The sequence below is a fragment of the Anser anser genome (genome assembly GCF_964211835.1).
Source record: "Anser anser genome assembly, chromosome: 9".
Lineage (NCBI taxonomy): Eukaryota > Metazoa > Chordata > Aves > Anseriformes > Anatidae > Anser > Anser anser.
In genome coordinates, this window is record NC_139729.1 from 21,551,366 (window position 1) to 21,576,136 (window position 24,771).

Here is a 24,771-nt window from a genome sequence, read left to right on the forward strand (position 1 = left end):
TGCAGGGATTCAAATGCCAGACTGACGCATCCAGGGCAGTACCACACACACGTCCTAGCACAAACCTGTACACTTGTGGCAGTCGGCGTTCTGATTCTAGACTTCCACTGCCAGGCTTATAAGCGCTCACCAAACCTTGATTACCGACGTGTAATAAATACCTTTTCACTAGACGCAGGCTTCTGTGTGATGTCTTTAAGGTCATGTGGAATTCTATTTGCAATCTTTTTTATAAATAATAACACAAACACTTGCTGCTAAATTTGGCTGTCAGCAAGCAAATGCCAAGAAGCAAAATGATTATTATTACTGTTATTTGCACCATTCCAAAATCCATTAATTTGCTTGTTGCAGTGTTTGGTAATGAGCGCTCCTGCAGCAAGGTCACAGTTCTGTTTTATATCACATAACTATCTTTTCTCACGTATCATGCATAAAGCATATTTCTTGCTTAGGGCAAAATGTTTTATTAAAATTATTTTCCTTTTTTCTTTCTTACAGATTGTCTGTTATGACTGTAAAGATTTCCTGCATGACATCTCTTTTTTTAAATTCAATGCATAATTATATGAAACAGAAATTCATCTGATGCTATGTTAATAAACCTCTCATTATTTTCCTTGAACAGGGGGACGTGTTGCTATTATTTACACAACGACATGGATTTAGCTAAGCTTCGTGGAATTTTGCAGCCACTGACACTCGTATCGGGTACGGGCAGAGCAGCGATGGAAATAATGTGAAGGCGAACTGGTCCTTTCAAGTCCAAAAGACTAATGGAAGTAGTAAAAATGGGAAAGATATGAAAGCAAGAACTAGTGAAATAAATATCCGAGCTGGGAACCTGCAGGAAGGGTTCACTGCGGCTGCAGATGCGCCTAGCTGAGTGTCAGCCCGGGTTAATTTGCTAGGTGACGGATGGTTTGGGAATGGACAAGTGCTGAAGAAAAATCTGGCGTCCCTGGGCCAGGTCTGCCCACAGAGCTGAGCCACTCAGGTGTCCTTGGAGCATCCCTAATTTACTGCAGCTGTGGCCTTGGAGTCTGTGGTTAAGGAATGGTTATGCAAGCCTGGACCTTCTTATATCTTTGGCGGTGCGCAAAGCCTCGACCCCCAGCACTAATGCAGTTATGACTGGCTGACCCTACGGTGCTTGATCTGCTGCAGCTGCTCTGATCTCCCCTCTGGCTCTTCCTCTGAGCCCTGTTCTGCCTCGGCTGGCTGCAACCACCTCTTGCTGAGCTTCCCAGCCCTCCTGCTTGCCACCCTGCCCAGGTGCCTCTGCTTCCCCTCAGCTCCTGCTCCTCCAGACACCCAAACACCCGCCTTGCCTCCCTCGGCGCTGGTCCCACAGCCTCCTTGCTGGGGCTGGAGGAGCCCCGAAGATGCTCCCAACTTGTGGCAGCCGCTGTGCGAGGACAGGGCAGCGATGTGGTCCCCACAACTGTCAGCTTGTCCTGGACCTGCAAGGAGGTGAGTGCTGCTCTTCCCATGGATGTGGAAAACCTGCTGGGTGATGTTAAGTGTCTGATTGAAGGTCACGATGCATATCCTTGAAATTGCTTGATAAACACTTAATTCCCACCAAAGGACACGCTTTGGGCTGTGATCTTATCCTATAACTAAAGCTGGGATATGTTCCTCCTCTTTCATTTTAGTCCAGCGGTACGTTTTGCCCACGCTTAATAATAAGCGGAAAATCATTAACTTTGCCTTCTGATATATGTTTTTAATTTCTTTATTCATAATGAGTTCTTCGCTGCAGCAGCAGGGGTGAAATATGTTGTACTCCTGGAATTCCTTTGCAATTCAGCATTAATTAATGTCCACTTCTTATACAGTGTTAACAGTAACGAGCCTAATCTTTCAGAGGCCATTGTGGGAAATTCTGCCTTTGTTCTTTTCCAGCAAGCAAGTTGCCAGAAATACAGTGAAATTTGGGTCTTAGCCTTTGTTTAAAGCTGCCTCTTAGGGGTTTTGAAGGGCTGGAGGATGGTGAAGTGTGGTGCCCTTGTTATCCAACTCTGTACCATGTAATGGAGATCCCAGTCAATCTGCTCGGTTTGCTTTTTTGTGTTTACCAGGCTGTGCAGGAAAGGGCACTTCACTTCCACAGAGACTGTGATCAACTTTGTTAGAACAACAGGTCTGTATGTCCCTGCTCTACCCTGAGGAGTAAATACAAGCCCTGGTGGCAGCACCAGCACGTGAGTTTGTAGCACACCATGGCACATATGGATATGCTTTACAAAAAAAAATTACTTGACGCCTTCCTCTTTGCTACACCCACTGAGAAATGTAGCCCTGATTAATGATATTTTTCCAAAGCTCCCATTGCATCTGTCTGAGCTGAATTCATACGCAGAAGTCTATATGAAGAAATGAATTGCTCGAATTCCTAATGAATTTGGTTATCAGAGAGGCCTTTCTAATAAAGATAATATACGTCAGCAGAGCTGGCAGGGTTTTTACTGGGGCAATTTTTCATTGAGTCCAGAGTAAATGTTCTCTGATAAATCTTGTCAGTGCTGTCACTCTTGGTCTTAATGGCGTGAATAGCCTTTTAGCTCGCAAAACAGCAGAGCTGTTCAGTGGCTCATGGGTTTTGGCATCACGCTCAAGTGTTCTCCAGCCTTTCCTGCCTTTTGCTAATCTCTCTGTGACTAATTCACCAACTTTTTTATAATGCAAGAGAGGTTGCCTCCATGTGTCTCTCCACCTCTGCTGTTCAGCCCCCTGTGACTGATGCTGCCTGCTCTCCCTGCAGGACGTGATCGACACGCTGCACTTCACCTGGCTGCCTTGCCAGAGGAGCGTAGGCAGAATTAACGCTTTGTTCTTAGAGCACCTGTATGGCCTGTTCTGTGTCTTTTCCTTTCAAAAGCTTTTGAATCAGATTTCCTCTCTGGCTTTCACAGCCAGGTGTAGCCGTGGACTGAAATGAGGTCTAAAAAATATACTGTGCTCTGTATTTCTTATGAATAGTGTTTTACAGCAAGCTAATTCATTAGGAGGGATGCTGTGTTTGCTGAGCTGCTGCCAGCCCGTTGCGTGTCTCCCCAGCATCTGTCTCACTGAGACACCCACGGCCCGGGGCTGTGAGCCTGTGGCTGTGATGGCTGCTTGCTATCACGATGACAATGACCTTGTTTTCCTGACTGGGCCTGCAGTTGCCACTGTCTAACACAGGGGGAGGACCCTACAAACTGGGACAAGCAGGGAATTTGGAAATGTCTACCCTGTGCCTGGTACCTGGGACATGAGCTTACATTCCTTTCTCCATGCTGTGCAGGATGAGACGATCCGAGTCCCACTGTGTGAGCCTCCCCGTGACAAGTGGTGGGAGGTTTGTTTGGTTTAAAATTCTTTTAAAGTCTTTGTTGCTGATCTTACATGCCAGCAAACTCCAATGTATGCAGCGGAGACAGTATCTTGACGAGTGGGTTAGCATTTGTGGAGATCTCGGCAGAAAGAGAAAAATGAGGAAATGTCATACAGATGAGTGAGAGCTGTGTATCAGCTAGATCTAATACTGACTTTGGAGAAGTCCTTGGATGATGTGAACTGGCTCTTATTGCTAGCAGAGAAAATAAAGCTGAAGCAGTTTATACCAGCTGAGCACCTGGTCATTACATCTAATGTAGTAAAAGCTGGTGTGGAAGCACAGGCTAAAATGGCTATTCATCTTTGATCCCTCAGCAGTGCGGGATTCTCAAATAATCTCTAAGAGTGGGGTTAAAAAGAGCTCAAATTTTATCTACAGCCTGCTAGACCCTGTTTGCAAAATGCTTCGGTTCCAAGAGGAAAAGACGGGCAGCATGCAGGATGGGTGCAGATGTTGCATCCCCAAAACCAGGCAGCATGCAGAAGCACCCTTGGGTGCAGATGTTGCATCCCCTCTCCTTCCCTGCAGAATGGTGGGGCTGGAAGGTCTGAGCTGGGTCTGGTGCCCAGCGCTGCGGGTGCAGGCTTTTCGAGGAGCTGGAGCCAGGGTTGGCTCTGCCTCGCCTGTCCTGGGATGGCTGTGCCAGACAGGGTGCAGGAAGTGATGTGGCACCAGATTTGGGGAAGAAAGGATCTCGACTGTGAAAGCAGAGAGCCGGCGAGGCCAGGAGCAAGGGAAAGCAGCGATGAAGCTGTCTCAGGCCAAGCCTGGGCAGCTCCCCAGGCTGCGGTGGAGGGGTGGTGGGTTTGCTCTGGGAGAACAGCCTGCCTGGCTGTCAGGAGAAGAAGCAAAGCAAAACAGGGTGGATTCTGTGGTTGGCTTGCAAAAGTCTTGCTCTTTGAGAGTCCACCCTGGTCTCACATATGATAACGAAAAAGGGCGTATTCAGTATAGGTTGGGGTGCTTTAGTGGTGGATGGAAAACTGTTTTCTTCCTTCTCAACTCATAGTAATAACTCCGTGTGTATTTTCAGAGGTTTCACAGAACAATGTTTTTGTCCCTCCCAAATACTTGGTACAGTGGTTATCTCGGAGACTGCAGGAAATGTTTGCTCTGTCTTGCTTGTCCTTCTCTCAACAATGCACATGCATAAAAGCCAATTTGGAAATGTTTGTGCATTTTGATTGACAATAGAATTTTTCGCTTTGAGTTTTGGCAAAAGATTCATGCTCCCCAGAATGCTTTTCAGTTAACTCTCGTTTCATTTGCATGACTAAACAGTGGTTCTGCATTGCTTCATTACAAAAGATTTGCAGATCCAAATGTGTTTCATTGCTGGGGAAAAAAAAAAGAAGAAAAAGCAGTAAATAAAACTGCTGTGTATGGTTAAATTGCTTTAAATTAAGAATCTCAATAGCAACAGTTCTTTTTACCCCTTCAAATTTAGCCCTAGGCAGTATGAAATGGAAAGGCTTCATGCCCCAGAAGAATTTGGGTGTGGATGGTGGAAACGAGATGCCTTCTTTTAGGAAATAGTCCTGGTTACTGCCAGTGCAATAACACGAAACACTGATGATTCACTGCTGGAATCCACTACTACAGCAACTGTATTGCCATGAATTATTTAGCAAATCTAATTGAATGTTAATTTTGGTATTGGGGATAAGTAGCCATTGAGCTTAGGCTGAAAAATCAATTTGTACGTGTCATAGTTCTGATATCCCTTGAACTTGCTCGGGCTCCTCCACAGTGCTGCCTCCGTGGTGCTGTGGTTCTGTGCTCTGCTGCTGATAGTCTGGCCTGCGAAGTCCAGCAGCCGGTATTTTACATCCAGGAGGCTGTAAACCTCGCTGAGGGACATCTCCAGCACTCTCTGTCCTTTTTGGAGAACTTACAGCATCTTTGGGCAGTGTGACAGACCCCCTGGACTCGGGGAGTGGCGCAGGATGGGGCTGGGCCTGCTGCCCTGGTTCTGCCGAGCCACACGTAAAGGAGCCGGGGTGCGCCCTGCCAGCGTGCGGAAACAGCGAGCAGAGTCCGTGTGGGCTAAGAAGCCTAGATTTAGACTATCAAGGTCAACGTTGTCCACTGAGGATTAGGTAGGATCAAGTAATTAAGGAAAAAGATAATTTACATCAGATTTCTAATCCCCGCAGACGGAGTAGATGGCACATTTCTGCCATCGACCCTCCTATGTATGTTTTTTGTGTGAAGAAGCGCAGGGAGGGGAAGGACGGGTAGCAGGTTGCAGAAGCTGTCACCATCACTTCCCAAGTACCTCCCAGCAACCTCTCTCCCTCGCTGCAGATGCTCGGGATGCCAAACGTGATCTGTCAGCACACCAAGGCTCTAGTGATTCCCTCAGAGCCCCAAAAGCAGTGAGTGCACAGCTGGGGCCTGCTCCAGCACACCCATTGCTGTGTCAGGGGGAGAGGCGGTGCTGCTGATCCGACCCTTGCTGAATTTAGGCCTGGAGACACCAATGTGTGCAATCCAAGCCTCCTCTGCTCTAGCTCAATAGTTTATGAGTAGCGGAGAAAGCGGCATCCTTGGGGATGCCCAGGCTTGGGTCTCAGCTCCGTGGTGAGGCCTACTTGCTTCTACAGCTCGTGCAACCGGGGAGTTTGTGTGGGCACGGGTGTGGGATGTGGCTGGAGATGCTGGGATGAGCTGAGCCCAGAATAAGTCGACATCCCCATTCCTGTCTGCTCCTGTGGGTTTTAACTAGGAGCCTGGGGGTGGCGGTGGGGACCTCGCTCTTAAATGTACGTCTGGGTGACAACAGATAACTGCAGCCAAAGGTAATTTGACCAGTCGAGGATTATTTACTGCAAAATTATCCACTTGGACTATGAACAAATGGATTTGCCACCTTCTGAAAGCTGCTTCACATGAGGTGGATGTGCAGGCTGTGGAAAACTATGGCTCTGACATCTCCAACTACAGGGTTGAATGAGCTCAGTGGAATTTTTCTGCTTCAGAGTACTCAAACTTTTCACAAAAATGGACAATTTAGGCCAATTAAGGGAATAGTTTTGGCTGCAGAGAGGAGGAGGAGGAGGGCTTCTGAAACTGTCATTCCCTCTGTTTCAAAGCTGACAAAGTGCTGTTTCAGTACTTTTACAATGAATCTCTTGGACTCTGCTTTGAAACAGTTTCTAGTTTGAAAATGTTCCTAAATTTAAAAAAGCTAGACTCTAAAATATTTAAAGTAGACTTGAAAAGAAATGTGGGGTTATTTAAATGAAAAATATCTTTTTTGGATCAACTTCAACTGAATATTTCCTCTCTGGCCTGCTTCAGCCATCAGACTGGAAACTCCAGTATTTGCCCAACAATGCAAGAGTTATCAGACACTTGGCAAGTGGAAGCACTGGTCTCCTAAAATGGGGGCTGCTTCTGGAGGAGTTTGCAGCAGGAAACCCCCAGCAGGTTTTGGGGTGCAGAGGCGTGATGCTTGAGCACACAACCACGTCACACTCCCTGACACAGCAGCTCTGATGCGCAGGAAGCAGAGCCTGAGTGCTCTGATGCTTGTGGTTGCAATATGGATGTCAAAGGATGATTCCCTCAATGTTCTTGCTTTTATTGCTGAAACATGAGACTCTAGATTACTTGACCTCAGCATCCAGAGCCATTTAATCATGTATGTGTGTTTCTGGGTGTACGTTGTTCTGTTCTGCAAGCTATGCTTGCTGCTGCATCTTGGTGTGCTTTCCTTCCTGCTCCCATAGTCATTTTTCGCAACACGGGATGCTTGCCACCTTCCTTGATGTATACATATCACCTCTTTTAATTTTTTCTCTAAGTTCAAATTGTGCTTTCCCCCTGACAATGGAGAGACAGGGTGCACTCCCACCCTCTGAAATCAGCACCTGAGAAACACAAGCAGCATATCGGATTGCATTTGATTTGGCCGCCACTAAGCAGCTCGTTGTCCCTCTGCTGTGCTATCTTGCTCAGAAATAATGTTATCAGATTAGCATAATCAAAGAGGGAACAGTTCCTAAAACCTTCGGTAGAGATAAAGCTGCATAATCAGATGCAACATGCCTGTTCTTCTGGCACGTGGGAAGAGATGTGATAGATGGTCACCCCAGTGAAAGCAGATAAGAAAAGCCTTGAGGGAAAGGGAATAACGTAGGAAGCTATTTCCCACTACCTGTTTGTAGCAGTCTGTAGAGTGCTGTGAATTAAACTCTATATTATTTTTCAGCCTGTTACTGCCAGCTGTGGCATTCAAGAGCGGTTATGACTTAGCACTGATGTTACCTGCTCCCTGTTTTGTCTTTTACGACGCTTTTCAGGTGTGTAAGTCTTCTCTGAGGTTGTAGCCAGGTGAGGAAAATGCCAACAGGGCTGTGATGGGGTGTGGGAAATGCCATAATATTTTTTATATCCTAGCTGGATTTCTATTTTGCATGTTTCTCCATCAAGACAACTTATTTTGTACACCGAGTGTCTTTGCACCCATTAATGACATAATCAATGTAACACTGCTTAGCTGTCCTGCGATTGTAACAGATTCAGCAACACAATGGTGTTCTAAATGGAAAAGCAGCCTTCTTGGGATACGATTTAGAAGGTTATTGGTGGAAAGAGGAGGAACGCATCCACAAAAGTGAGGGTACAGTTGGGTTCTTTCTACCACCTGTTGGCATGGTATGATGGAGCAAAAATACTAAATTGAGCAAATAGGCTGTGGCTGCTTCACATCTGAGTGGAAAATTTTTTTGTGCACATCTGGAATTCACTGACCATCCCCTTGCTCCTGCCCATCCCCTCGGTGCTGCTGGGCCTTGTCATCAGCTGAAAGCCCTGGAGCTCACAGCAGGAAAGTGGTTGCCTGGGGTAGAAGACCCTTGAAGGGCTGTGCTGGAGGTGGAGAGGGATGTGATGGCTGGGGAAGGAGCAAGACTGGAGAAGGAGGGACAAGAAACTGCAAGAATAACCCCACTCACTGGTCTTGTAGGTCTGTGGGTGATCAGGGTTGTCCTTAAGAAGTAATGTGGAGCTGGAGCTCTACGAAATCAATCCACGGGAGTTTGTGCATTGATCTGTTTGGAAGCATTAACCCGAGGAATTTCTCCATCTACACTTGTTTTCATTTGGGCGCATGTTCACAGGGATTGATTTTCTGAGATTTGAGCATTGAATTAGATGTTTATCTGGATGCACTGTTTCACACTCAGCTTTTATAAGGAGGCATCAGCTGGGCTTTCACCTAATTTGACTGTCATTGAGATTCACTGGCAGTAAGCAGGTTTGTGACTACACTTTTCCCAGAAGCCCTGGAAAGGGCAGATTGTTCCTCTACCTGTAAGGCTTTACCATCTCCTCACCGCAGTGCTATGGGAAACGGGAGGCAAACCCAGATACCGCTGTGCAGTAGGGTCATGCAGCACAGCTCGGCGTGAATTCCTACCCTAACAAAACACAGTGGCATCTTAACAGGTAGAAAAGGCATTAGTGTCATCTTTTCTTAAGAGAAGTTGCGTAGATACATACTCTGTGTGTGTGTGTGTATATATATATATATTCAGACTATTTCTGTGTCCTCTGGCCATAGAAGATAAAGGGGAAGCGAGGCAGCCCTGAGCTGTGTAATTTTTAGTGAAAAAACATTTTGGGGAGAGAGAAGGAAGTCACTGTGATGCTGCTGCCCCCATCTTCCAGTGAATCCTGTACAGGTGCAGCCACGCCTGTCCCTTGCCAAGCCCCTCGAGCGAGAGGAGCGGACACTCACTACCGCAGGCATTAATAGTGTTGTTTCCCATGTCTTCATCCCCTGAAATCTCTCTCCCTGCATCTCCTGCCCACTGCTCACCACTCAGCCCCAGTGCTCCCGGGACTGCCCCAAATCACACTGAGACTGCTCCAAAACCAGCTGGAAATGGAGCCTCTGCGCAGTCACCAATAAAGCAGAGTTGCTCTTCCCTAGCTCCAACTTTGTCCTCTCCAGGTTTAGTACATCTTTACCTTGTACCTGACGAGCTGGGCTCAGGTCAGACTGAGGAAAAGTACTGAGGTTCAGGGGTCTTTTGGATGCAGGGTTTGAGTTCAGGCACAATGTGTTACCAAAAGCTGATAAATATATGTGAAACGCCTTTGAAATGCTAACCTCCCCTGAAAAGCCTGCTTCTTGACTATTTCTAAGCAGCACAAAGCTTCTTCCTAGACAGTCTGCTCCCTTCTCTCTCTTTTAATAAGCAGGAAGCATAGCATATGGCTGGAAAGAATGTGACAAGTATTTTCACATCCACCAGGCTCAGGAAAGAAGGGACATTGCAAAACTTCAAGAAAGCTCAGATTCAAAGTACGGGGACGCTCAGAGAGAAGGGAGCCTGGAGCAGCAAGGTCTGAGGCAGGGGGCTGCCTCTCCCTCCTGTCCCTGTCTTTTCCCCATGGGTGTAGGCAGCTCTGCCCTTCCAGGGAATGTTTTATTTCTGAACTGGTTGCAAAAGCAGCCAAAAAAACAGATTTCTGCTGTGCCAGACTCTGTTTAACACACCGTGCACTTGCTCTCCCCAGCTGCATTTTCCCTCTGCTGTTCTGAAGTTGGGTTTGCTGCTGAACTCCTTGTGTGGGTACACTGTGACCCATTTCAACTCATTTGAACTAGGTTAGCTAAAGCGATGTAAAATGTAGGTCTTCTGCTATTGTTGCCTCACTTTGAGTGAAATCCATTGGACGCAGAAGCCCAGTCCCTCGGCTGCTGTAAGTCAATGCACCTCCTTTGACTTTGATGGAGGTTTGCGTCTTCATTCCAGCTGCAGGTCTCGCCTGGCATCTGGTACAATTTATCCTGCGTGGTGTTTATTTTAATAGCCTGATAAAACTGTTATTCTCAAGGGGAGAGAGAGGCTGGTAGCTGTGTGTTTAGCAAAAATCTGCACCCATGTAGATTCCATAAGTATTTGCTTCAAAGATGTAAACACCACATTACCCAATTAAAGGAGTGTCCTTAATAATTTATCAGGCAATTAAAGTATTCATTGCCCTTTATCCCAGAGAGCTCCACCAGTGATATACAGTCTGAACTTGAGTTAAAATGCTATAATAAATGAACAGCGATGCAGTGTATCAACCATAATGAGAACATTAAGGCAATGAAGGGTGGTTTGTCAAGAATAGAGTACATAACGCAGTTAGTGGAGCTAACTTAATTTCTGGAAATACCACTGATCTTGGATAGGGGCACAGAGGGGGATGTCTGGGAGAAGAAATCTCAGTAATAGGTTCTAGGGAAAATTTGCCCATTACAAAGTCAGAGATGGAAAAGGTCTGTCTCCCTAGTTGTTATTAATAAGCCTCGTGAGACTGGCATGAGAAAGGGAAACGAGCAACTGAATGAGGGATTGTAGCAGGAGCTGTGTTTCAGCTTAGCTCTGACTGCTTGTCCTAGCACGATATCGCTTCATACTCCTGTAATGAAAAACACAAAAGCAAAGGGGAGAGGAAAAGATAAAAAAGCAAATGCTTTTGTTACTAATTCTGGCCTGGATGTTTGAAAATGACCCAGGCGGTCAGGAGTCCAGTTCGCACTGGGTTATAATCAGACACAGACACTTTGTTTCTCTTCTGAAAATCTCAGCCACTGCTGTAAAAATGCCAGAGCTGTACCCAGCCTCCTGTCTGTGGTGTGCTGGGAGCTGCTGCTGGTGTGGGCGTGTGCCCAAAGAAGTGTAGAAGTGTAACCAGGCAGCTGGGAAGTGCTCAGCTGTGGTTGAAGAGGGGATGGTGGCTCCATCTTCCCATTTTGAAATTGTATCTTGAGGTGGGTGAGGCGACTAAGGACCGTTGTTACTGCTTCTGAAGAACTGTTCCCAAGTCATTCAATCAATGGTGCAAAAAAAGATGGGATGGAAGTTAATGGGGGGTAAGAAAGCGTTGGTTCCTCACCCAGATAGACAGCCAATTTCCCTTTTCTCAACTCTGAGGCTCCAATGTGTTGGCAAGCAGTTTCTTTTAATGGAAAACAAACGAGACTTCTCTGGCGGTGGTGGGTTTCACAAATATTCACAATTACGTTGCCTCTATGTGTGAATGTGGCATGCTTTGAAAACGGGTTCCTGCAGTATTGCTTTTAGTGGGTGAATTCTTGATCTTTTTTTGGGATATCTGCCAGTCTAGGAAAGAACTGCCCTATTTAAGGCAATGTTGCGTGCTTGCTGGTTTATTTGCCAACCTTCATAGGCGTGTATGATACCTATGGAAACTTTAGTCATTAATACTGAGGTCTTAGCACAGCAGATGAGGCTGAATGTAGGTTGTCACTGGGAAAAATCCATCTTACATCAAACATCAAAAGAAGCCAACCGACCAAAGGCACATTTTGGAGTCCTCTGCACGCAGCAAGGGCAAGAAGGACGTGGGCTCTGTTCCTGCCACCGTGACTGACTTGCTCTGTAACCTTGGACACTTCGTGCTATCATTATTTTTCCTTTGCTTATTTGGTCTCTTGTGAACTCTTTGGAGAATGAACAGCTGCTTGCTGCAGGATTGCGTGGTGCTTAGTGCTGTATGGCAGCTCGTAACAAAAGCAGGGAGGGCGATTGGATAGTGAACACTATATTAACTAATTTGGAGTGGATTATATGGACTAGAACAGTGTAACTGAATGCAGGGCTAATCTTTTCCCCACCATTTGCAGTACATTAACTCCATTTATTTATATTGCTATGCTTTCTCCTTCATGTGATGCAAAGGAGAGTCAACCTCCTGTTGTGAACTCACCAAAGATTTTTGGGGTGAGGATCTGCTCATCACTACATATCTGAAAGCTTTTGTAGATGTTGCTGCTCTCTGGAAGAAGATACTTCAGACCTACACACAGCTCTGCCATCCGAGCCTGCACCGCAGCATCCATGCGGGCGCATGGCGCTCCCTGCCCTTCTGGAGGAGCAGGCTGGGGAGCCAGACACTTCTCCACAATCCCCTGTCCTAGTTTAATGAACAACCACACCTATAGGGATAAAATACCTTGGTTTGCCAGTCACTTCAGAATCAACTTTTCACTGAACAACGCTGAAGGGAAAAAGAATATATTTAAATAAAAGAATGAGCTATAAAAAAATAATAGCGAAGAATATTTTTAATGTAATACATAATAGATCTTTTTTTTTGGTGGTGGTTTAACTCAGCAAACTTTTAGTTCTTTGTTCTAGGTTAAAGCATCCACCTCCCTCTCTTAGCTTAAGAAAGGCACAGAGAAAAGGCAATGTCCCTGTGTTAGCCATTTGGAGCCTGCATGTCCTTGTATTTCCCTCTTGCCTTCTGCACTTGGTTCCCTTCTTTTGGTAACTGAGCACTTGGATGCTGTTCAGCCTGCTGGGGGACTACAGCTGTTCTTTCTTTCTTCATCATTCTGGTCATCTGGCTGACATTTTGATTGTGCACCTCCAATTCCCCATTCCTGGATTCAGTCTGATTACTTTGCAACCTTTGGAAGAGAGAGCAATAAGACCTTTTGTATTGCTATGAGATAAAACAGATGTCCAAGCTTCTTAGGACAGTCATAACTATTTTCTTGTGACTTAAGACAGTTAAATGAGAAACAGCTTGTGTGGTTTCTGGTGCCCCACCTCATCGTGAGGGTTATGGGAACTGCTGAAGGTTCCTCTGCAGCTAGATACTGCCAATATTTCCTTTGTATGACTGCTATTGCTTGATGAAATTTAGAAGAAGACTTGAACCAAAGCCAAAGACCCGATCTCCAGTCCTCAGCAAACTAAGACAAATGCAGTTCTAAATGTACTGTGAAAAATACTTGATTTGTGATAAATTTATAGGGAAAAAAATTACTGCCTTGCAGAAATTGCAAGAATTTCTGTAGCGTATAAGAGATATGGGGTTGGGTGACTGTTTGAATCCTCCTCGTGTCATGTAATTTATGTTAATTAAATGCTGATGGCATCTGAAGAAGCATATTGATGGAAGATGTATTTGAGATACTATTATTAATTCATCATTCAGTAGCTAGTGCGTGAAATAATACATTCCTAGACTTTGACTTAGGACATTTCATTTTCAAAATTACCAAGCTGTCTCTTTTCTGCAAAAATAACCCTTTGCCACTTATTTAAAAAACAAAAACAAAAAATGAATGGAAAAAAACCCAACCCAACCCCCCAAAATTTCATTGGAGTCAGCCTGGTTGAACAGCTCTGAAGTAATAATTATTTACGTACTTCCAGAGCTATCATGCATGCTGATCATAGTTCTCCAGGACAATAAAACATTAATTTAAAAATAATAACATTTAAGTATGAAGAACATTAAACTCAACAACATCTGCCATGTTGCGCCCCAAGCTTAACTTTCAGCAGGTTTAAGGGCATGGCAACCTTCTCAGAAGCTCAGCAAGCCTTAAGTTTGCACCTAAATTTTGACCAGGCCCCAGGTGAGTAGGGCGCTTGTAGGCGCTCATGAACAGTGGGAAGGGTTTGGGCAGAAAGCACAGGGGCTGGATTCCCACCATGTCGTGATGCTCGCTGGTGTTGAAGTTGCTTTTATTCACTAAGCATTTACAGATGACCTATGAGCTATAAGCTAATCCGAGGAACCAGCAGCACCCTAGCACTTAGTTGCTTCCATTATGCTGAGCTTTACTGGCAGAAGGGAGACTGTCTGCTCTCCAAAAGTTGCTGTTTTTCACCAAAGGTTGTCCCTGCAACCTTTACCCATCCCTGTTCTGCCCGGTGTCACCAAGAGGGACTGACACGTGTACCCAGCTGAATTGTCTGTACAGGTTTTTGGGTATTCACCCAAGGCTTGTGGCTTCCTCCCCTCTCTAAGAGTGTCATTGCCTCGGGAGCTGGGGAAGCATTGCTGTTGACAATTGTTGTGTTAATGCACGAGGATGTGCACCGGTTCCTCATCACTGCGCGGAGCCCTGGGGGTAAGTTTGGAAACGATGGAGAAACCTAACGATGAGCTTCTCTGAGGCAATTACAAATGTAATGGGGAGGGGAATGAGGTAAGCAGTGAAAATCAAGGTGAAATTTCACGACTGACTGAAGCTGAACTAACTGTGGGAACTTGCTGAAGCTGTCCCATCCTCTACTTCCAGGTGTGCAGCTTTTGCCACTTTCTTCACCCAACATTACCACATGCGTGGCAAACTGAACTGTTTTTTGGGATATGGGGTTAGTTTTCAGGGGTAGCAATGAGCTAAAGTCAGAGGGAGATGTCTGCTTTTGATCAGAAGGAGTGGAGTTGTAGGAATGCCAAACTGCAGTGTACGAGTGAAGGTGTAACACGGTGTGACAGCAGGATGCAGATGCACAGGTGCCAGCTCAAACACACCTCCTGGACAGAACCGATTCAGGCCCTGATGGATCACTTGTGATTTTCTTTCATCTGTTCAAATGTTTGAACAGATTTGTTAAAATTTGCTTCTGTTTGACCTATTAATGGGAAATCAGGAGGTTCAGAGAGCAGCCCGCGCCAATGCTAATGAACCTCTGTGCCATGGATAGAAAATAGAGCAATGCCTTAGGGGCCAAACTGGGCTTCCAGTTTACATCTGTTGCTTCCTAAGCTCCAGATTTGCAAGGAGTAAGTCACTTTTTTCCCTTTGTTCTTTATTATTTATTTTTTCCCCTCAACATGGCTTCTGGAGGGCATACCTGCAGCCTTTGCCTCTTCTATCTCAAATACACGGTGGGCGATAGCAGCGTGTTAAACAGGTTGGTAGGTGTGCTTCTCCTCCTCCCTTCCCCCTTGTACCAGTCTCTTCCTCACTTCACTGGCATGGCTGGAACCAGATGCTGACACAGGATTTTAATGGGACTGTATGATGTAAACTCTTGCTGCGAATACAAAGGGCACTGATAGCCCTGAGAGGTGGGGTCTGGATGAGTGTTTCCATTCTCATGCTGCCAGCCTGCTGGATGTGGGTACGAAACACCCCACTCTGATTGTTGCCAAAGGAGCTCATTTTTAGCTCAGAAACATGCAGTGCTTCTCCGTGGTGCCAGCCTTTAAGTTATATCAGTGTTACAGTGCTCCTGCTCCCTCGGGGAGTGTGGAAAGTCCACATGAACACGCTCAGTCTACCAGCAGGACAACGCTGGAGGTTTCAGTCAGCTCTCCATGCATGTAGGCTGCTGAGGCGAAACACCGGAGTGGCAAAGGCAGGCAGAGGCATCTGCTGCAGCCACTCTTTGGGTGCTGGTGTCCCTGACCCATCCAGAGGATGAGGTGGCAAACTGCACGTCAGAGCTCTTGCTGCTAAAACATCCAGAGTCCTGGTCATGGCAAAAGCCCTCCTGAGAGGGCCGGGAATGAGGACACAGCTGTGCTGACTCTGCTTGCTGCACTCCCCTGCGTACCGCAAACCCATCTGTCCTGCTCTCCCATGGCTTCCTTAAGCAGTACGTAGTGTGTGGCCGAATTTCTGGAGAGTGGCCATCCCTGTAGGTTGGCAGAAAATGATTCACTGTCTTTTTTTTTTCCCATGTTGATTTTTTTTGAGAGTTTTAAAAAAATAAAGGTTCTTAAATCTTTTTTTACCTTGGATAAAGTAAGAGGTCAAACCAATGCCAAGCCAAGGAGGCAGCAGAGATGTGCCAGCAGGACAAGGGGATGTGTGGCCACTGCCTGTTTTGGTCAGGTCTCCCCTGCCCCCGTCCTACAGTGCTTGTAACACTGCAGGTTGGGTGCGTGGAGCTGTGTGACACCCAAGCTGTTCTGCTGCAGTGGGGATATGTTAGCTTCACAGTGCTCATAAGCAACTGGAAGAATTGGATATTTGGTATTAGCCTCTAGGGACTTTTATGTTTGCACCATCAAGAGAAATTAAGTTCTGGGAAAAGATATTTTTAAGCACCTGTGTGGAAAGGATGGAGTTGTTCCAGATTGCAAACAGCCACTTTCCCATTCTGCTCCCCGAGATGAAACCACCCCAGAGTCATTCTGCTTTTTGCTCATCACCATTCAGCCTGGTGGATTATTTTATTTAAATGTAATTCCTGCAGCATCTCGAATGGTAGCTGGAAAACTTTCCATGCAACTTCACCAGGTCACTTAGAAAAACACATCCCGCCTGTTGTGTTTTGCTGAGGAAGTTGTGTTATTCAGGTAGGTGTGAAAGGGGCTGGAAAACAGTTTGTGCGTGTTTGTGCAGAGCAGGGAAAGGTGCCTCATCGCTCGAACTCCCCATTCAGGCCGTGCTTGGGGAAAACTCTGACTGTCCCAGCAATCAAAGACATCTGTTCATATATCCTGCTGCCTGGCTGCATTGTGCTAATGGTGGTGTCTGGGCCCACAGGCCTGGCCAGGGAATTCCAGCTATTAGCAGCTGTAATATATGGGCAGTTTTACTTAAGAAACCTGAAGCTGGAAATTCTTAGGAATTGCTTTTTGCTCTCTAAGGCATTTGGCTGTCTGGAGGATCAGCTGGAAAGGGCACCACCAGTAGACAAGGCCAGGAGCTACTTGCATCTCATGCTGGTTGCTCTCATGGATTTGGGCTTTTCTGTAGCAAACTTTTTTTTTTTTCCTTCCTAGCCATCAGTGTTCGCAGTGCTAGCATGTTCTCATGATGTAAAGCTGGCAAATATCACTTCCTAGGACTGATATTCACCTTTGCTTTTTGGCTTCTACAATACCCAAGGGCTGGGGTGTGGTGCAAGATCAGGAGCTGCGGGATCTGCAGAGCACAAGAACTTTTTAGCTTCTGCATCACATTCACGTCCTCTTTGTTTCTGCATTTCGGTGGTTTTATGTACATCCACTTGCCAGGGGACTTGTCATCTTATTTGTAATCTATTGTTTTAATTATTTTCTGTGAAGGTGCCCAAAGACCTTGGGGCATTGAGACACACATACTTTGGTTTATACATTAATTATTTATTATTGCTAACTACTTGCTACAACGTAGTCAGCTGCACCAATGTGTCTGGGTGAACCCTCTCCCATGGTAGCAGGGTAGCTGCTTTATTAGCCTGACTTTCCTTGGATGGTACTCAGACTGCTAAAATAATTGGGATGGAAAATATTTCATGTGGCCAATACCTTTTTTTTTTTTTTTTTTCTGATGTGAATCTAAAAACTGACCTAAAATTCATCAGATGGAATATAGGCTCCTTAATCAACATCTGGGGATCCCAATCTGTTGCTGATTTGTCCCAAAATCACTAGGAGAAGGATTTACAACATGGGTAAAAGGGCTCTAACTGCCTGACTGCTCCCCCTCATGAAATTTGTGTCCTCCTCCCTCTGCAGCTTCACCCAGGTCTGAAACTCCTCCAGTTACCTCTGCAGTTCAGTGCGCTGGTAGTGTTCTTCCTTGCATTTTGTTTTAAACACAGAAATAAACACAGAAATGTTAAAAATAGAAATGACCCTGAGCTGAAATAATTTCCCCTTCCTAGCTGACTGCTTCGTGCACCAGGATACAGTCACATTTTGTCTGCAATCGAGACCGGTGCTACAGAGCTAATTTCAGTGATGGTTGTTTCGGAGAGGTACTTGGTCTCAGTTCTTCACAGGCTTTTACTCATTTCTTGTCCCTCTGCAATCTGATTTCCATCATTTCCCTGCACTGATTGCTATAAAAGACAGGCCTGCCATGAACCTGGAGATGCCATCTCAACTGATTTCCATGGCAGGAGAAGCATGTTCCTGGCCAAAGTGCGGTGACCTCAGCCTGCCTTCCTCCCTAACACTGCAGTTCATCACACCCCTCGGTATCAGGCGGTATATGTGGTTTTAAATATGTTTTTAGCGTGTGGTAGAGGTCTGAGCTATGGCCCAGGAGGGAGCTGTGGTCCTCTTGCCAACCCCCTGCAGCACTTGTGGCTGTAGGTCAAGCCAGATGCCACCACTTGTGGCTCCCCGTGCAGATGCTGCTGGAGGACACCTTGCTTTTGGAGCTGGTTAAATACAGCTCTGATGAGCAACAGCTTTAAACAAGGTCCTTTGAAACCTCTGGGAAATTTTAACAGGCTGTGTGAAATTTGTTTTGGGGTTTGGTTCAAAATAACTAATAATTGCTGAACATTTTATGTTTAGCTGGAGGGGAAAAGCTCTTAATTAGTTAATTGATTAGTAATGGGTCAGAGAGAGGTTGAAATTTCTCAGGTGGACTGATGAGACTAGAATTTTTCCAGGGATGGGAGGACAGGATTGTCGGTGGAGGACAGCTGTGCGAAATATCTATTGACACCATTTTGTCCTCCCAAAAGAGCGTCTTTTCAGAGACAGCTCCAGCACCTGAACTGGTGTGTGCGCCTCTGGAAATAAAGCTCCCCTGCACAGGAAAATCGATGCAGGCTGCTGGGCATTGTTGTGATGAGTGGGTCCCATGGGACCAACGGGAGAATTTTTTTAGTGTGTTGAGGATGTTTCTGGGAGCTCTGAGAGTGAGAGAAAACCCTCTTTGGCTTCATGGTCTCATCAAAAAATCCCCCTGGGAGTCTCTGGTCACCATGACTGTCTGTTCAAGAGACTTCCACATCTGGTTGATTAGCATGTTGGATTGCTCCAGTAATCAAGGAAATTAAGTCTTCAGTGCTATGGACAGATTTTCTGACAGTCCTGGAGAGGGCTGGGAGGAAGCTTGGGTGAAAAATACCAGCACTGGAAGGGTAAATCAGGCACTTGGCATTGTTGTCAGCTGTTTAATGGAAGACAGCTCAATCTCTGGCGCGATCAATCCCTATAGATTGAGCCCATGGCTATTATCAACTTTTCCTACGTCCTTGCTGCTTGTAATTTTAACTCCAACTCTCAATTATTTTAAATGAATGGCACAGCACTGCTGTAGAAAAAGGAAACAGTGCTTCCCCAACATGTTTTTTGAGCACACCTTTCTCTGCATGAAGCTTAACTTCTGCCCATTGCCTGCACGGGTTGGTACCTTGCATCTATACTTCTCTTGGTGCTTTGTTGCTGTTGTTGAGAAGCCCCAGTGCAATACAGCCGGGAGTACCTGTCTGTGCCCCTCAGTAGTTACACACCCCTGTTGTAAACACTACAAAGAAAATGCTCTTGGGAGAGCACAGCCCATTGCACGCGGTTGTGAGAGTCTCTAGCAGGATTGCATACATTAAGTGGTTAGTGTCTTAGGTGTTTTGCAGCGCAATTTTCCCTCTGTTGCTCTCTCCAGTACTCCTACTACTCGTGCTGCTCCCGAACTGAAGGAAAGGACTTGGGTGAAAGCAGGACTTGTGTATTTTCATGGCCTCTTGCTGATCTGTCTGGAGATGTCTAACCGAGCAAGGCAGGAAAATGCTGGAAAAGTGACTGTCAGTGCTCTTGAACTTGCCAGCAGCTTCGGCGCCACACTCTGAGAGGACCCCGACGGCCTACATCGGTGAGCGCCCAGTGCTGCCGCGAATGCTGGGAGGAGCTGGGCTGAGAACAGCAGAAACAGCCTGGCCAACCTGAGCTCCACACTTGGCTGCAGGCACACAGCGAGTATTTTTAGTTTTCAGACGCTCCCCGGCACCGAGGTGTTAATTTTGCAGCACCCCGGTCTGCGGCCTACAACTGTCTGTCTCGCGCAGCCCTGCTGTCCGCGTCGCGTCAGGCCCGGGCACAAAGCCAATGACTGGAGGCATTGGATATGGCAGCAACAGGAGCATCCCATGCCAAAACCACCTCCTAGGCCTGGGTTAATAGAAAACAGCTCAAATGCTTGCTCAGTTTGAGAAAAGAAATGTCAACATGTCCTGGATACCGAAGGCCTTAGCGCGTAATTGTGTAGAGACTAAAATGGTGAAGAAAGTGATAAACTCTGAGAGTGTCTCAGCATTTATGGGAATGAATACCCCATACGTTATCATCTGATGTTATCATATAAATTATCACCTTCTCTATACCTCCCAGTTGTCCTATAGCCCTTCCTAACGCTGCTCCTGGCTGTGCAAGGAGCAATGAGGAACCCGGTACTTCACACTGCGCCTCACACAGCAGAAGCACAACATTATTCTGACAGCCGTTCTGCTCGGGGCCCTGGTGCCTGGAGCACATCCAAAGCTGTCTGCCCCGCACCTGTGAGACGAGCAGAGCTAATCTGACACCACATCTGCCTGCTCTGTCCGGTGCTCCTCTGAAACACAGCAATGGCTCAGACCGACATCTGTAGAAACTGGATTTCACAAGGCTCGCTGCCACGTACACGTCAGTCCGTGCTCAAAGGAGAGAGAGAAACACAAGTGTGAAAGGATCCTACCTTTGATGCACAGTTGCCATAGTGAAAACAAACTTCTTCAGTGCAAAGGGTGCGACAAGGTAAAAGTTTGCTCTTAAAGCAAGTGGGTTGATTATGTGGAAATAATAGAGGGAAGAGCCGCAGGGAAGGAAAACAATCCTTCAGATATTTCATCATGGAACATGTGGGACAAAGGAGCCATTGAAAGAGGCTTTAACACATCGCAGTGATGGTGCTTTCAACAGGTCTTGCCAAAGTTTAAAACCATAAGCTTTCAAGCATAACGTGGTAATGATGGAGATGGGGCTCCATCAGCAGAAATGCTGAAAAACAGAATTTCTCTCCAAATCCTCCCTGTCTTAGACTGTCAAGAACATATATGTGTGTATACAGTATGTGTTCAACACCAGAAGTATCAGCCGAAAGACTTCACCAACGAATTAAGAACTTTGTAGACAGAAACTTGAAGGTATAATACGCAAGCAGATTCTCTTTGCTGCTTGTTGCAGTCTTCTAACGAGCAAAAAAAGGAACAGAAAGCTAACAGCTTTTTGCCAGCAGGTCATCTTCAAATGCGTAATTGGTACCAAATTGTGATGCTACCAAAGCTAACAAAAATTGTAACTGATGATCAGAAAACAGCATTTTCTGAACACACAGAGAGAAGTTTTCTCCCTGTTTTTATAGACCCTGTTAATTTAATTTAGCTGACCCTGTGGGGAAGAGATAAGTGCTACAGCAGCTTACAACTATCCTGCTCCCTAAGTGCCTGCAGCTGCTCCCCACAGTCCCCTCCTGTCACTGCCTCGAGCTGTTTTGATCCCAGGCATATTTTGCCTTTTTTTTTTCTTTTCTCCTGTATTAAGGCATTTTTAATCTCTCTATTTGCCACAATATGCAGGTGGAGTCCTCCACCGTTGACCTGTGGGAACCAGTCCGCGAGGATCACGTGCCCTGGCAGTGATCACAAGATCTCTTTATGCAGCGCAGGGCAGATCCTGGGGCTTTTACTCAGATTTTCTTGGCTGTTATTTTAAGCCAAAGATCTTCTTTAGACGAACCGTCTGTAATTATGGCTGAACTAATGTTTATGCCGTTCTCCCAGCAACCATCTCATTTCCAGGTCCCCACATTTCACCTTCTTTTGTCTCGGACAAGCTCAGAGCAGGCCAAGGTGGGACGCTGTGATTTGACCCAAGTCTGACTGAAATCAATGCAACTCTTCCCTCTCTTTTCCCATTTATTTAACGTCCATCAGGGTAGGGTTTTATGGATGGGGACAATGTTTACAGTAGTGCTATAGCATGGTAAATAAACAGCAATGGCCTCTACACCCGTAGAAAAGAGATTTGTCCCACTGAGCTCACTGTGCAGGGCAAAGGTAGTCAGAGCATGTTGAAAAGACGCCAAAAGTAAAGACCCAGAGGTGAGAATAATAAGCAAGAAGCTCTGCTCCACATATACATGGGAAGTTTTTGACCCAAACCAACACGTTGTTTAGATAATGGAAATTATTTAACAAAATAGTATCTGGGGATTTTTAACTGGTGCGGATGAAAGGCGCTTATCCTTCCCTCCCTGCTGTTTGTCAGTCTCCAGCTTCTCACCTCATGGTGGCACAACTCAAAAGTGGGCTTTTATCCGAGGAAATGAAATTTAGCAAAAAAAAATTTTTTATAAAGCAATCTGCTCCCTGAGAGTGGGGTGGGAAACATTACAGCTGCAGTATTTAATATAATTTAAAAGCTGATTACCCTGCATGTGGAATAACTGCTTTTCATCAGGCTTTCTACTATGTATGGTACGCACCCTAATTCGTATTAACGGCTCCTAAGGAGCCATCATAGTTTATCAAGAAAGTAATATGCATTTTAAAAGCACTCAAATAGAGATTTACACGATAAACCTTAATGACTCCAGAATGCGTTATTAGCTATCGTACACTCCCAGAAGCAGTCACTCACTTCTGGCAAATTAGATAATTCAAGAAGCCCATAGAAAACTTGGGCCCAGGATGAAGCTGTTGCTCAGCCACTGGCTGGGATTTATTTCATGCATAAAGGGGCATTTTCCACCTCCGCCTTGTTATGGAAAGCAGCAATTTTGTGGACAGGAACATTGCTATGATCCCTTCTAAAGAAAACACACCGTTAAATGTTAAAGCTCATTATTTATTTTAAAATGGTCTTATATTTCTGGCAATATTTCCTTGCAGTTGTCCTGTCAGCCCGATGCTAAGTAAGATATCGGTATAAACTGGTTTCACAATATCTGTGAAATATTGCTGGAAGATAACAACATTGCTGAGATGATGTTTTTAAATCATGCCAAAAGCCAGCCGCTAAATTAAGTGATAGTTTCCGTAAGGCCAATGGAAAAATTAATACCATGAAGAACCGGGGCTAGCAACTGCATTTCCCCCAGCAAGATGAGATCAAAGCAACTGTGAAAATGAAAATTCAATGACTCTTAATTGTGCTGAAGATTAGGACCCTCATGATACAAAGACTTGCACGGAACAAGAGAAAATACGTCCTAGGGAAAATCTGTGTGCTCCAAGTAAAAGAATTAACTGACCTTTCTGCATCCTAGTCCTGATAGTTTGACTTTAAATGTACTTCTCAGTGAGACTAGCCATGTCCTTAACAATGAGCGGTGATTTACATTTTTTACCACTGAATTCCGAACTGACATTTTCATGCTGTCAGTTCTCCATTTTTCAGCTACTCCATATTTGCAATTACTCGTATGGGAAAATAATGGTGGAGCACAGCCCACTGGTGTGACTGCTTCGTGTCTGCCCCCACATGGGTGAGGAGATGCGGTCAGCCTCAAAAGGCAGGAGAGTGCTCAGGGCCCTAGCTCATCCTGTGCATCACCACGCAGTCGGTGCACTGCCTAGCTGCTTCTGGAAAAACTATGTCACTGGCTACATTTAAAAAAAATTAAACCAATATTTTCTCCCCTGTTGTTCTTTGGAAAACTGTGAAAATACATATATATATATATATTTAATTTATTTTTTTTGATATTGCTTAGACTTGCTTCTCCTGTCTACCTGTGCTCCTGCGTACTTTCTTCAGAGGACAGCTTTCTGGAGCACAGCTTTGGGGGGCTGTCACTGTTTGCACATTCCGCTGCTGTCTAGGGAAAATTAGTGAGAGCAGAAGACCAGGTATCAAGTGTACTGAACTTTTCGGATACGTTAAATACCAGAGAGTTGTAATCAGCTGGAGCGGATTCAGATGGCTAACAGCCGGTGAGGCAAATTGGTCTGGAAGATTATAAGTCTTTACCTTATCTTGAGTGGCACTGTCAGTGCCTGCTCACCTTTGCAGGGCATGTGCTACAGAAGATTGCGGCTTGCTGCGGTCAGGGGAAGGATGTAATGAGGGAAATGGGACTGAAGGGGAGAAGGAGACTTTTACCGAACTGACCTGCACCATACCTGCACCTCAGCCTGACAGGGCAGAGCAGGAAAGTGCCCGTGAGTGTGAATTGTGGCTGAGTGGGGCAAAGGAGGAGCAGTCCCACGCTGGCAGATGGGGCTGGTTGCGTGGGAGTGATGTGTTGCAAGCACCTGGCAGTAGGTGCAGGGCTTGTGTTACCCAGAACTCGTTATCCACCGGACTGCAGAGTAATTAGTATGGCAAAATCCCATAGAGCTGGTTAGTGCAGAAGCAAAGAGCACTGGGGGTGGACTTGATGGACTGTCGTTGCAGTCCGCAACCTGGCTCGGGAGGCGCTCCCCACTGCGTCTGCTGTGGGGCCAGAGAATTAAATGGAGGAATGAAAATACACTGAATGTAGCCAGGCTGAGCAAGCATCACCAGCTGGGTGAGGAGCCAGCAGGAAAACACTCTCTTGGCTGGCTCCCACCTTGATGGTCCTCTGAGCTGTAGTGGTTTTTAAACGCTTTTTAAAGGGAAAATGGCAGCTGGGATTGGATAGCAGGAAAACCAGAATAGACTTATTTTACCTTGGCGCTGCACCATCACTGCAAGCATATTTAAAAAACATCTCCCAGAGCATGAGCTAAGACAGGGAGCTGCAGTGAGTGTGTTCAGAGGTGGGTTATTTGGGTATTTGCTTGGAAACCTTGCTGTTTTTAAAGTGCTGTGTAGTGCGGGCTGAAGGAGCAGGGCTATGTGGCTGCCTACGAGGAAAGGGTTTATGCCGTTTTTGTTCAAAAAAAAAGGCAACTTTGGGGGCTTTTGCATTTGTT

At 45.8% G+C, this 24,771-nt stretch overlaps 1 protein-coding gene and 1 long non-coding RNA gene across 15 annotated transcripts in view; one reads left to right on the forward strand and one right to left on the reverse strand.

The window, feature by feature from the left end:
- Window positions 1–24,771, reverse strand: part of LOC310904070 (calcium-activated potassium channel subunit beta-2) — a 129,991-nt gene that overhangs the window by 46,235 nt on the left and 58,985 nt on the right. The gene's annotated exons all lie outside the window — the stretch shown is intronic.
- Window positions 1–24,771, forward strand: part of LOC310904071 — a 60,917-nt gene that overhangs the window by 13,063 nt on the left and 23,083 nt on the right. For 5 of the 8 annotated variants that reach the window (XR_014588014.1, XR_014588015.1, XR_014588016.1 and 2 more), the window contains exon 2: window positions 629–1,473. This is a non-coding gene — a long non-coding RNA (uncharacterized lncRNA). The other 3 variants (XR_014588013.1, XR_014588017.1, XR_014588018.1) reach the window with 3 other exon arrangements.